Genomic DNA, 12,284 nt, shown 5'->3' with positions numbered 1-12,284 from the left:
TTGGTACAGAGACAGACAGATAGACCAATGGAATAGAATTGAAGACCCAGAAATGAACCCACACACCTATGGTCACTTGATTTTTGACAAAGGAGCCAAAACCATCCAATGGAAAAAAGATAGCATTTTCAGCAAATGGTGCTGGTTCAACTGGAGGGCAACATGTAGAAGAATGCAGATCGATCCATGCTTATCACCCTGTACAAAGCTTAAGTCCAAGTGGATCAAGGACCTCCACATCAAACCAGACACACTCAAACTAATAGAAGAAAAACTAGGGAAGCATCTGGAACACATGGGCACTGGAAAAAATTTCCTGAACAAAACACCAATGGCTTATGCTCTAAGATCAAGAATCGACAAATGGGATCTCATAAAACTGCAAAGCTTCTGTAAGGCAAAGGACACTGTGGTTAGGACAAAACGGCAACCAACAGATTGGGAAAAGATCTTTACCAATCCTACAACAGATAGAGGCCTTATATCCAAAATATACAAAGAACTCAAGAAGTTAGACCGCAGGGAAACAAATAACCCTATTAAAAAATGGGGTTCAGAGCTAAACAAAGAATTCACAGCTGAGGAAGGCCGAATGGCTGAGAAACACCTAAAGAAATGTTCAACATCTTTAGTCATAAGGGAAATGCAAATCAAAACAACCCTGAGATTTCACCTCACACCAGTGAGAATGGCTAAGATCAAAAACTCAGGTGACAGCAGATGCTGGCGAGGATGTGGAGAAAGAGGAACACTCCTCCATTGTTGGTGGGTTTGCAGACTGGTAAAACCATTCTGGAAATCAGTCTGGAGGTTCCTCAGAAAATTGGACATTGAACTGCCTGAGGATCCAGCTATACCTCTCTTGGGCATATACCCAAAAGATGCCTCAACATATAAAAGAGACACGTGCTCCACTAAGTTCATCGCAGCCTTATTTATAATAGCCAGAAACTGGAAAGAACCCAGATGCCCTTCAACAGAGGAATGGATACAGAAAATGTGGTACATCTACACAATGGAATATTACTCAGCTATCAAAAACAACGAGTTTATGAAATTCGTAGGCAAATGGTTGGAACTGGAAAATATCATCCTGAGTGAGCTAACCCAATCACAGAAAGACATACATGGTATGCACTCATTGATAAGTGGCTATTAGCCCAAATGCTTGAATTACCCTAGATGCCTAGAACAAATGAAACTCAAGACGGATGATCAAAATGTGAATGCTTCACTCCTTCTTTAAATGAGGAAAAAGAATACCCTTGGCAGGGAAGGGAGAGGCAAAGATTAAAACAGAGACTGAAGGAACACCCATTCAGAGCCTGCCCCACATGTGGCCCATACATATACAGCCACCCAATTAGACAAGATGGATGAAGCAAAGAAGTGCAGACCGACAGGAGCCGGATGTAGATCGCTCCTGAGAGACACAGCCAGAATACAGCAAATACAGAGGCGAATGCCAGCAGCAAACCACTGAACTGAGAATAGGTCCCCCGTTGAAGGAATCAGAGAAAGAACTGGAAGAGCTTGAAGGGGCTCGAGACCCCAAAAGTACAACAATGCCAAGCAACCAGAGCTTCCAGGGACTAAGCCACTACCTAAATACTATACATGGACTGACCCTGGACTCTGACCCCATAGGTAGCAATGAATATCCTAGTAAGAGCACCAGTGGAAGGAGAAGCCCTGGGTCCTGCTAAGACTGAAACCCCAGTGAACTAGACTATGGGGGAGGGCGGCAATGGTGGGAGGGTTGGGAGGGGAACACCCATAAGGAAGGGGAGGGGGGAGGGGGATGTTTGCCCGGAAACCGGGAAAGGGAATAACACTTGAGATGTATATAAGAAATACTCAAGTTAATAAAAAAAAATGTAAAAAAAAAAAGTAAAAAATTAAAATAAAATAAAATAAAGGCAAAAACAAAAACTGATATTCCCTATGTTCAGCAGAGAGCATGATTTCACACCTATCCCCTTTCTCCTTGCCAGGGCTTTGTGGCACCAGTGGGTCAGCCACCCTCCAAGGGAGATCTCACACCAGAAAGGAGTTACATAACACAAACTGGACTCCACGGGTCTGAAGAAAAAGAGAGTGAGGACATAAAGTTGGATGATTCAGAGGAGGGGGATTGGGAGGAATGTGATCAGAATACACTGTGCAAAATTCTCAAAGGCTGACTTAAAAGAAATTTGTGATTTTTTTTTCAACGAAAATCAAGGCTAACACAATAATGTTTTCAGTATAGCAGCCAGCATGAACCACAGAGAAGGGGATAATCCATGTTAGGGAGCACCAGAAGAAAGAGAAGGCCCTGTTAGAACTGGAACAAGGTTCTTTGTAGAAAAATCCTGAAAACTGGGTCATAATGTCCAGCCTTGGCTAGTTAAGTGTATCATTCTAGATTTTGACAAGAGGTGTTTGCTTTTGCTGGGAGCTGAAAGTTAGGATCAGAAGTGTCATGGTAGTGTGCTCAAAGCAAGCAGAGAGATAGGAAGACAAGGATCAAATGGGAAGGAGAGAGCTGTGTGGGAAGGAATAGGCTTGTAATTCCTCATTGAAGACTTGGGCAAAGGAATAGTAAGTTCAAGGCCAGCCTGGCTGTACTATACTGTGAGAACCTTTCTCTTAGTGTGTGTGTGTGTGTGTGTGTGTGTGTGTGTGTGTGTGTGTGTGTGTGTGTATGAATATGTTTATGTTAATGTAAATGATATGTGAGATAGATAGATAGATAGATAGATAGATAGATGATAGATAGATAGATGATGTAAATGGATACATGATAGATAGATAGATAGATAGATAGATAGATAGATAGATAGATAGATAGATAGATAGATAGATGTGTATGTATAATTTTGTCAATAAAGGAGAGGATTTGAGGAATGAAAGGAGTGGAGATGATGTTGGGCTATTCTGGGGTACAGGAAAAAGACTCGGGATGACAATATCTCTAAAAGTACCAGGCTTAGCTGTACAGTTTTAAGTTAGGTGAGGTCCTCGCACTGAGAGGATGTAGTGGACAGGCTCTCCATCCTTAACTAAAACGTTATCTCTACTTACAACCACTTGCAAACAAAAAATTAGATTTCTGCAATGGAGTCGCACTGGATATAGAAATCACGCTTAAGGGCAGGACCCATGCTTAGCAGTGGATGGCCAACTCAGCAGTGTCCTCGTAGATTTTTTTTTTTTTGTCTTATATTGCTTTGTTTGGACATTTTTATAGGACTGGTCTTTTGTATATCCTAATTGATGATTTTGGGGGAGGAAGTTATGGATATTTTATTTATTTACATTTCAAATGTTATCTTCTTCCCCAGTTTCCCCTCAAACCCGCTATCCCTTCTGCCCTCCCCCTGTTTCTATGAGGGTGCTCCCCCACCTACCCACCCACTCCTACCTCCCTGCCTAGGCATTCCCCTAAAGTGGGGCCCTTCACAGGACCAAGGGCTTCTCCTCCCCTTGGTTCCCAACAAAACCATCTTCTGCTACATATGCGGCTAGAGACATGAGTCCCTCCATGTGTACTCTTTGGTTGGTGGTTTAGTCCCTGGGTGCTCTAGGAGGTCTGGTTGGTTGATATTGTTGTTCTTTCTATGGGGTTGAAAACCCTTCAACTACCTCAGTCCTTTCTCTAACTCTTCCACTGGGGTCCTCATGCTCAGTCCAGTGATTGAGTTCTGTACATGTATGTGTGTGTGTGCATGATTATTAAGGTGTGTGTGAATTTTAAGAAAAATTCAGTGTGTGCATGCATTCCTTGTGCTTTTTGCTTTTTCTTACTCTGATTTATTTGCTTTTTTTTCACTTGCCTGTTAGTTTTCTTAAGAAAGGGAGAAAAATGAAGACACAGAGCTGAATGGGTGGAGAGGTGGAGAAGATCAGGGAAGAGAAACCATAATCAAAATATATTGCATAAATTTTCAATTAAAAAAAGAAAATAATTTTGTTAAAAACAAAAAGTTAAGCAACAAAGAGCTAAGCCAAATAGATGTGTTCTTAGAAAACACAAAGTAATTTTGTGAAAATAATCAAAGGTAAGTATGAAATTATCTGTATACTGGGATGCTTAACATAATTTCTTATATTTAATTAGAAGTAGTAAAATAAACAAATATAAAAGAATTACTAAACTAACAATTAAGTTACAGAATATCTTAAATATCAACCCTACTATTTTATTTTTTTAAGAAAAATTCAGTTCGTGGTATTTTTTCACATCATTGGAGTCATATGATATCACCATCAAAACATTTCAGAAACGTCCAAAGGAGGAAATGCAAAGGCAGGTGCCAGCCCCAGAGAAAAGAGGCCATAGAACACCAACACTCCAGAGATACGTGTCAGTCTCTTCAGGCTGTGACAACAAAACACCGCAAAAGGGATGACTTCATAAAGACCAGAAACGCATTTCTCAACTTCAAAGACAATGGCTAGAATGAAGGACTCACATCCTGCCTCACAGGTACCCATCTTCCTGCAATGTAGCCACGCAGCAAATAGGTGGGAGACCTCTGAAGGGTCTTTTCAAAAGGGAACCAGCCACCCCCAAAGGCCCCACCGTTTAACATCCGTAGCCTTGGTAGCTAAAGACTTCAGCTTGTGAGTTTGGGAATTCATAGCCAACCAATCTATTCCAGCTGTCAATGCCGCAGGAGAGAGTTAAAATAGAAGAAGAAAGAAGAGGCAGGAGGGATAGGAAGACGTAAGAAAGGCTCCCTGCACAAGAGCTTGTTGCCTGACACAGTGGGATGGCCCTAATAGACAGAAAAGGAAGGGAGAAAGCACAGCAAATGTACTGAACTTTGTTGTTGATCTCCTTGGTGTCCAGAGGGAAGAAAGAAAAGCCCTTTCCAGACAAACACAGTGGTAACAGGAAATGAGCAGCTATGTGCAAGAGAGCAAGGCTTATAAGATACTCTCTTTCTAGATGCTGGTTTTACTGGGTTTAGTGTGCAATAGGGTCTTGCTACGTAACACTGGCTGCCCTAAGTTTAATTAGCCCAGGAAGTACTATGCAAATTACTGGGGGAAGAGAGAAAAATCAACAGTCTTCCCCAGCTGTGACTACCTGGGTAAGACATTCTCAATAGTGTAATAATGGTATGAATGTTATGAAGGTAACTAACAGCTTCTCGTGTTAGATTTATGGTCCATTCCACAGGAAAAACTCGTAGTATAAAACTGGCTAACAACCTATGACAGGCAAGGTCCTATGCCCTAGGAGATAACCTACTACTGTTATCTTGCTCAGTTAGCTTAATACGAAACTGCCTAGTAAGCTCTCACTCCTTCTCTGAGAAACTTCTTCCTGCAGCTTGTTTACAGGACTTCAGCCAACACACAGCCTCATACCAGGTTAAAGGGCAGAGAATATCTGTGGGATGCTTAACCATTCATTGGATATCTAGATCCTACTACAGCTTCCCAAGGCTCAAGCAACATGTAAGAGAGGAGGTGCAAAGACAGTAAGATCCAGTGGTCCAGGAGGGCTGGGGTGAAACAGTGGCTTCTGGATACTTCAGAGGTGAACACTCAGAAGGTGTAGCTGTCTGTAGAAAACCCTGAACAAAATCAAGCCAGTAAATTGTCCATCAAGGGCAAGGAAGGAGATCATGAGACCCCATCCCTAGCTGAGAGATATTGGTAGTTGACTGGGAAAGGAGTCAGTCTTCTTCAGGCCATGTCTTCTCTTCAGCTTTCCGTGTTCTGAGGGATGGCTATCTTAGTCAGGGTTTCTATTCCTACACAAAACATCACGACCAAGAAGCAACTTGGGGAGGAAAGGGTTTATTCAGCTTACACTTCCACATTGCTGTTCATCACCAAAGGAAGTCAGGACTGGAACTCAAGCAGGTCAGAAAGTGGGAGCTGATGCAGAGGCCATGGATGTCACTTACTGGTTTGTTTCCCCTGGCTTGCTCAGCTTGCTTTCTTATAGAACCCAAGACTGCCAGCCCAAGGATGGCACCACCCACAAGGGGCCCTCCCCCCTTGACCACTAATTGAGAAAATGCCTTACAGCTGGGTCTCATGGAGGCATTTCCTCAAGGGAGGCTCCTTTCTCTGTGATAACTCCAGCTTGTGTCAAGTTGACACACAAAACCAGCCAGTACAATGACCCTATTCCCCTTAGCACCTGGATGTCACTAGCTGGCCTGGCAGGATTATTAAGGTGGAAAAAAAGAAGCCATGAAGTTGGAGATGAGAGAAGCTGGAGGGAGCAGTGGAGTTAGTTTAATCAAAATGTATGCTGTGCGTGTATGAAATCTGAGACGACTGGATAAATAAGCAGAAGTGCTTAGCTAGTGATCCCGGTGAAGCAGAGTAGCTGCGGCTCTCACAAATGGCTGGCAGAACCGTCGACTGATACAACCACTTTGGAAAAACACGCTGGTAGCTTTTGAAAAGTTAAACACACACTAACCAGCAATCTCATCCCTACATAATTGGCCCGTGAGAAATGAAAACATATGTCCACATTTTAAAAAAAAATGCTACTTTAATCATTCTGGCCCCAAACTGGAGGCAAGTCAAATGACCTTCAGTTGGTGGATGGATAAACAAACTGTAGTAGACCCATATAACTGAAAACTGTTTGCTCAGCACTAAAAAGGAGCAAACTGTTGACATACTCAGCCACACAAATGAATCTCAAATGTATTGTGCTGAGGAAAAGCAGCCAGACGCTAACTGCTTTCTACCGCACAATTGCAGGGATGTGACTTCGGGGAAAGGTACAACGTGAGAAAAAACAATCAGTGTTGCCAGAGGCTAGGGCACAGCAGGTCCCTGTATGCTGGCGTGAGGAAACGTGGGCCCTAGGAGCACTGTTCTGTGCTCTGTGCTTGACTAGGGTGTGGGGGCACTGCTGTGTGCATCTTTAAAACCTCGTAAACCTATGTACCAAAAAAAAAAAAAAGAAAATACTACATTTACCACAATTTAAAAATATGTAAAGTGAGAGAGAAGAGGAGAAACTAGTAGAAAGAAGGATTGAAAGGTGAGAAGTAAAGAAAAACGACAGTAGGCAAAGAGGATGTGAGAAAACAATGTCTGGTAGGACACTGTACAAAAGCAGAAACTTAGTGTTTCTTATTTCAAAGTTCCACACGATCTCAAAACAATGTTTTGTAAAACTACCTGTAGCATTATTAATTTATAATCATAGATTTTACGTGGATTTCAGGTCTAATGGTTGCTGGCATTTAGTCTAGGCTCCGCCCCACAGTTACCTGGCAATAGCCAAGCATGCTTTTGCTTGATTCAATATAAAAGGAGCTGCTTGCCCCTCCTCACTCTCTTGCTCTTGCTCCTTATCCTCTCTCTCTCTCTCTCTTCCCCTCCCCCTTCTCTCTCCTGATACCAACACTCAGAGCCAACCTCTACTCCTCCCTCTCCCTCTCCCTCTCCCCCTCTCCCTCTCTCCCTCTCTCCCTCTCCCTCTCTCCCTCTCTCCCTCTCCCTCTCCCTCTCCCTCTCCCTCTCTCCCTCTCCCTCTCTCCCTCTCTCCCTCTCCCTCTCCCTCTCCCTCTCCCTCTCCCTCTCTCCCTCTCCCCTCCTTCCCCAATGCCCTGAATAAACTCTACTCTATACTAGACTGTCCTGTGGCTGGTCCCTCAGCCACAGGATGCCTCAGCATGGGCCCACAGAGGCATCCCCTTCCCCCACATCATACCCTACCTCCACCAAACATATAAAACACCACAATTGTTACTTATGTAATTCATGTTCTTCATAGATGGAAGAAAAGAAAAAAAGGAAGGTCCAGATAAAAGAAGGAAACACACCCTAGCGCTACTGTCTGAACACAACCACCAGTAAAAGCGAACTCAAAGCTTGCCAAGTGTTTTGCATGGGGGGATAAACCATTGGCCCGGAAAATGGTTTCATTCTTTACCTTTTGTCTTGAAACTGCTTCTCCCTTTGCAATCCGTTCTTTAAAACCATGACTAGGCATCATCACATTTGACAGGTGCTAATTTATGCCGCCAAGACTCTGTCGTTGAACACTCAATTTGGTTCCAATTTTTTGGTAGGATGAGCCAGGCTGTGTTGAATGTCCTTGGTACAGTTATCTTTGTGCATACAACATTATTTCTTTGTAGCAAATGCCTAGAATGAGAATTACCGTATTGACAAAAAAAATGTGCATTAAATGGTGTTTCATTCAGATTGCCAAATTGCTCTCTGGAAGATTACATAATTTACTTACAACAGCTGTGAAGAGAGTCGCGGCTGTGTTGGGCTGGCCCTTTTCTTTCCAAATCTAAGAAGCCTTTCTCCTTAATAACGTTGTATATTATAAATGTTGTTTTTTAATTAAAAGATTACTAAATCAACTTTAAACACTACCAAAAATGTGCTGAGTTTTTAATTGAAGGATTATAAACGGAATTTGGATGAGACGCCTTCTGAGTGTTTAAAGTTACGTTTTCATTAACTGCCCTTGAGTTTCACCTCAATTTTTGGCTGGCTACTTTTACCAGAGAGTTTGGGGAGAGGTAACTTCATTTTGTATGGAAGGATATTCCCTCGAAAAGCTCTACCGTTCAGAAAGAATGTCTCTAGAACACTCCATTGTGACACGTTGAAATCTTGGTTTGTTGCTCGGCATACTTATAAGCACAAGGCTGTCATTGCTAGTTTTTGTCAACTTGACATACACCTAAGACGTACTTGGGAGGAGAGACTCTCAACTGAGGAATTGCCTCTACCCGACTGGCCTATCAGCAAGTCTTTGGGGCATTGTCTCCTTTGCTAATTCACCAGTGACGGCCACTGTGGGCATTACCACCAGTGACCACTGTGGGCATTACCAACTCTGCTCAGGGAGGCCTAGGTGGTTCTAAAAGCTAAGTATCTAGGGGACCAAGGCTATAAGCAGGGTTCTTCTACAGTCCCTGCTCCAGTTCCCGCTTCCGGTTCCCACCTTGTCTCCCCTCTATGATGGACTGTGAAATGAAAAATGACATAAGTCCTTTCTTCCCCAAGTTGCTTTTGGTCACGGTGAACACAGCTCCAGTCAGACGATGGCTCTAAGGGGAAGGACCGTGATCCCCATAGCTTCAAAGTTGATTGCAAGTTTGGGATGATTCCTGAAGCCACAGAGAGGGAACCTGGCTTATCACTGCCTCACTAGGAGGTGGCTGAACATCATGTTGACAGAGTCTGTTGTTTAAACTGAGCTCCTACTGTAGGAAGCGGGGAACAAAGACACCTAAGTCAGGAAGCCTGAGTGTGATTTACCACAGCCCCAGAATGAGAAACAGCCCTGACTGGTAGCTGTGGAACACAGAAGGTCTGAGCCTGAAAGCTGAAAAGATCAGGGGGCAAGGGCTCCACTCAGGTAGAAAATGGACCTGAAAAGGTTGCTCCCTAGTAGATCTCAGCAAGGTAGCATAACCCTGAGGTTTGATAGCCCTAATCCTCAGGTCAGAGAGGAAATCAACCCCGAAGCCACAAAGCAGCATTAAACTACTGAGGAGTCTTGGAAGTTCTGAGGCTCTGGTGCTTCTGTAGATCTACGGATGCACGGCCGAATTGCTCTAGCAGGAAGATAAATACCTAGCCCGGCAGGTGTCAGAAGTGAGGGGATTGCAAAGAGAGACCCTTCTCCTACAGAGTTCCTTGACACGGTGCTTCCTCCCATGCGCAACACAGAGCAACTCTCAAGCTAGAACATTGGCCACCCCATAGGATGCAATCAGAGGGTGGGGATTTCAGAAGGGTGGGAGAACATGTCCAGTGCACAAGCTGCAAAGCAAAATGTGGCCAGCAGAGGACGATGGTACACAGAGAAGGGACCTCCTGACGTGAACTTTGGAAGAGCCTCTTCCTCCTCTGCGCCTGCCCCAACCCTGTGCTCTAACCAGCAGCTTCAAATGAAGAAGTTTGGAAGAAACTATTCAGCCCTTCAGCCTTGGTTCCTTTTCCTTTTTGTTTTTCTTGTTTTACCCGCCCTGCCCCGGCCCCGGTGCCTTCCTCTTGTGTCACTCTGTACTACATTTGTAAAAATATTTCCACTTTACTATGTTAAATGTATCTACTACAAAAATATACTATTAAAAATACTATTTTAGGTTTTCATTTTTAGTTCCCTTTAGACACCCATCTTATTTCACCTACATTTCCGAATTTCTGAGCAAACTTTCTATTTTGTCTGTTGTCTTTTCTGATCAATATTACACTTTGGTATAAATTGACGTTGACATTGTCGTGCTTCTCTTTTGGTGCCCTTGGGCCTTTTCTTTTCTTTTTTCTTTTTTTAATTTACCTAGTTTTGTTTTTGGATCTTTTGCACTGTGCAGAAATCTTTCTTTGTCCCACTCTGTCTTATCCTATTTAACAATCTGTCTCTTTTTTCCCGTGATATTCCACTGTTCTTTCCGTCTTGAGTTTAACCTCATTTCTCGCCTATCGTCCCCCTCATGTGCGTCCTTCTCCTGCTTGCTTGTTTACTAGTTCCCCGACCCCTGGACGATTTTGCTTCACAACGTACTCTGCGTCATGAGCTTGCCATTTTCCATTTGATGGTAATTAGGGACATATTAGTGAGTTTTAACTAATTGTACTTTATTTCTCTCTCTTGAGCGACTTGATGCATTTGCTGGCATGGAGGTTTGTTTTCTCCCTCATGAGTGATCCAAGGGATTAAGGCTGCAAGATGTGTCTGCTCCAAAAGATCCTAATATAAAACCAGAAGAGATATGCTGACTACCAAATACGTACACTTTAATACAGAGCATTAGAAACATGTATGCAAGGCAAAATGACTCCTCGGAACTATCATTATACCCCAATGGCCACAGTAAACAGTACTGAGATAGCAGAGGTGCTGACTGAAGATTAAACCAGTTCCTAGTCACTAGCCACGGTGGCTCACACAGCTAATGTCAACATTCGGAAGACAGAAGAAAGATGGCCGCTGTGAGTTCCACTCCACCTTGGGATGCAGGACCAAGCCCTGTCTCAGAACAAAAGCACATGAGTAAAAGGGATCTCAAAAGAGATTGAACACGCGATCAAAGAGAGCACAAACTGCTACAGACTCAGCCTGGGATCTGGAAAGAAAAGTCAGCAAAATGACTAAAAAAGTTAGATACATGGGATAAGAATTCAGTAAGGAAATTCAGATTTTCTATATATATATATCTTCTGTATCATGGGATCCTTCTACCCAAGAACAGTGGTCTATCTGTCCAACAACTTGGATGCTCTACCCTCCTATTCTTCAGACACCCTCAGTGAGGGGCTGGGATGGCGGAACCTGGGCACTCCCTTTCCATTGATGGCATTACCCACCTGTTCTATGGCCTATCCCAGTAATAGGATCCCTCATTCTCACTTGTCTATTTTTTTTTTTTTGTTTTTATTCCTTGCCTCAGGAATGGGTTTGAGACGTTTCCACTAAAAGTCAAGCAGGTGTTTCTTCACCCAAACCTCTAGAGTACTGAGTATGCACCCACCCATGACTCCCCCACCCCATGCTGTCCCTTTTCAGCAAGAAGTAGTCAGACAGGGGCCAGCCTTCATACCCAAAGAAGTCAGGATGTTCTGTGGGAGACTCGGCTTCTCCCACCTCCCTACATGGTCCATTCTTCGGTCTCTCTCCAACTGTGCCTACTCAGAAAGTGAACAAAGAAAAGGCACCAAAGGCCCAGTACTGATGGCTGTCGCAACTGCCTTCCCAGAAGCTGCCCATCTTCCAAACAGCTGTCCAGGTAGCTATACTTGGGCACAAGCCCAGGTTGTAGCAAACACATCATTTTCCTTAGCCTATAATCCATAAAATAAAACTTCCTTAACATAGCCTGGATGACTTTTTCTGTCTCATCCCCTGAGATTGTGTGCATATACGTGTGTGTGTGTGTGTGTGTGTGTGTGTGTGTGTGTGTGTGTATCAGAAATGAAGAGCAAGGTCAATGAAATATTCATTCAAGAATCAAAAAGAAAAAGAAATAAGTTGGAATAATATCCAAAAACTCTGAAATATGCTTACAAGACAAAAATTAAAAATAAAGAGAATTAAAAAGAGAGAATAAAAGGAGCTGAGACAAAAGTTAGTCACAGAGGATTGATTCAATGAAATTATAATTTATAGTTTTATATATTATATATTTATATTATATTTGTATATAATTATAACAGAGGAGAGAAGTGAACATGAAACACAAGAAGCTTTTGGACTCCTACACAGATGTGACAAGAGAAAAACTTCTCCATAACGTATTGTCATCAAGGTGACAAAGGGGCAAAACAATAGGAAAAGCTGTCAA

General features: G+C 43.0%; 1 protein-coding gene across 1 annotated transcript in view; it reads right to left on the bottom strand.

Moving 5' to 3' along the window:
• LOC102556287 (uncharacterized) overlaps positions 1-11,467 on the bottom strand; it is a 78,347-nt gene extending 66,880 nt beyond the window's left edge. The window contains exons 1-2 of the mRNA XM_063275870.1: positions 8,222-11,467; positions 7,907-8,121 (exon numbers count right to left, since the gene is read on the bottom strand). The gene's annotated coding sequence lies outside the window, so the exon portion shown is untranslated. The remainder of the gene's footprint in view (positions 1-7,906; positions 8,122-8,221) is intronic.
• Between the last annotated feature and the right edge of the window lie 817 nt (positions 11,468-12,284).

The sequence above is a fragment of the Rattus norvegicus genome, chromosome 16 (genome assembly GCF_036323735.1).
Source record: "Rattus norvegicus strain BN/NHsdMcwi chromosome 16, GRCr8, whole genome shotgun sequence".
Lineage (NCBI taxonomy): Eukaryota > Metazoa > Chordata > Mammalia > Rodentia > Muridae > Rattus > Rattus norvegicus.
The sequence above is the reverse complement of the archived record's forward strand: the minus strand, read 5'-3'. Positions and strand labels throughout refer to the sequence as shown.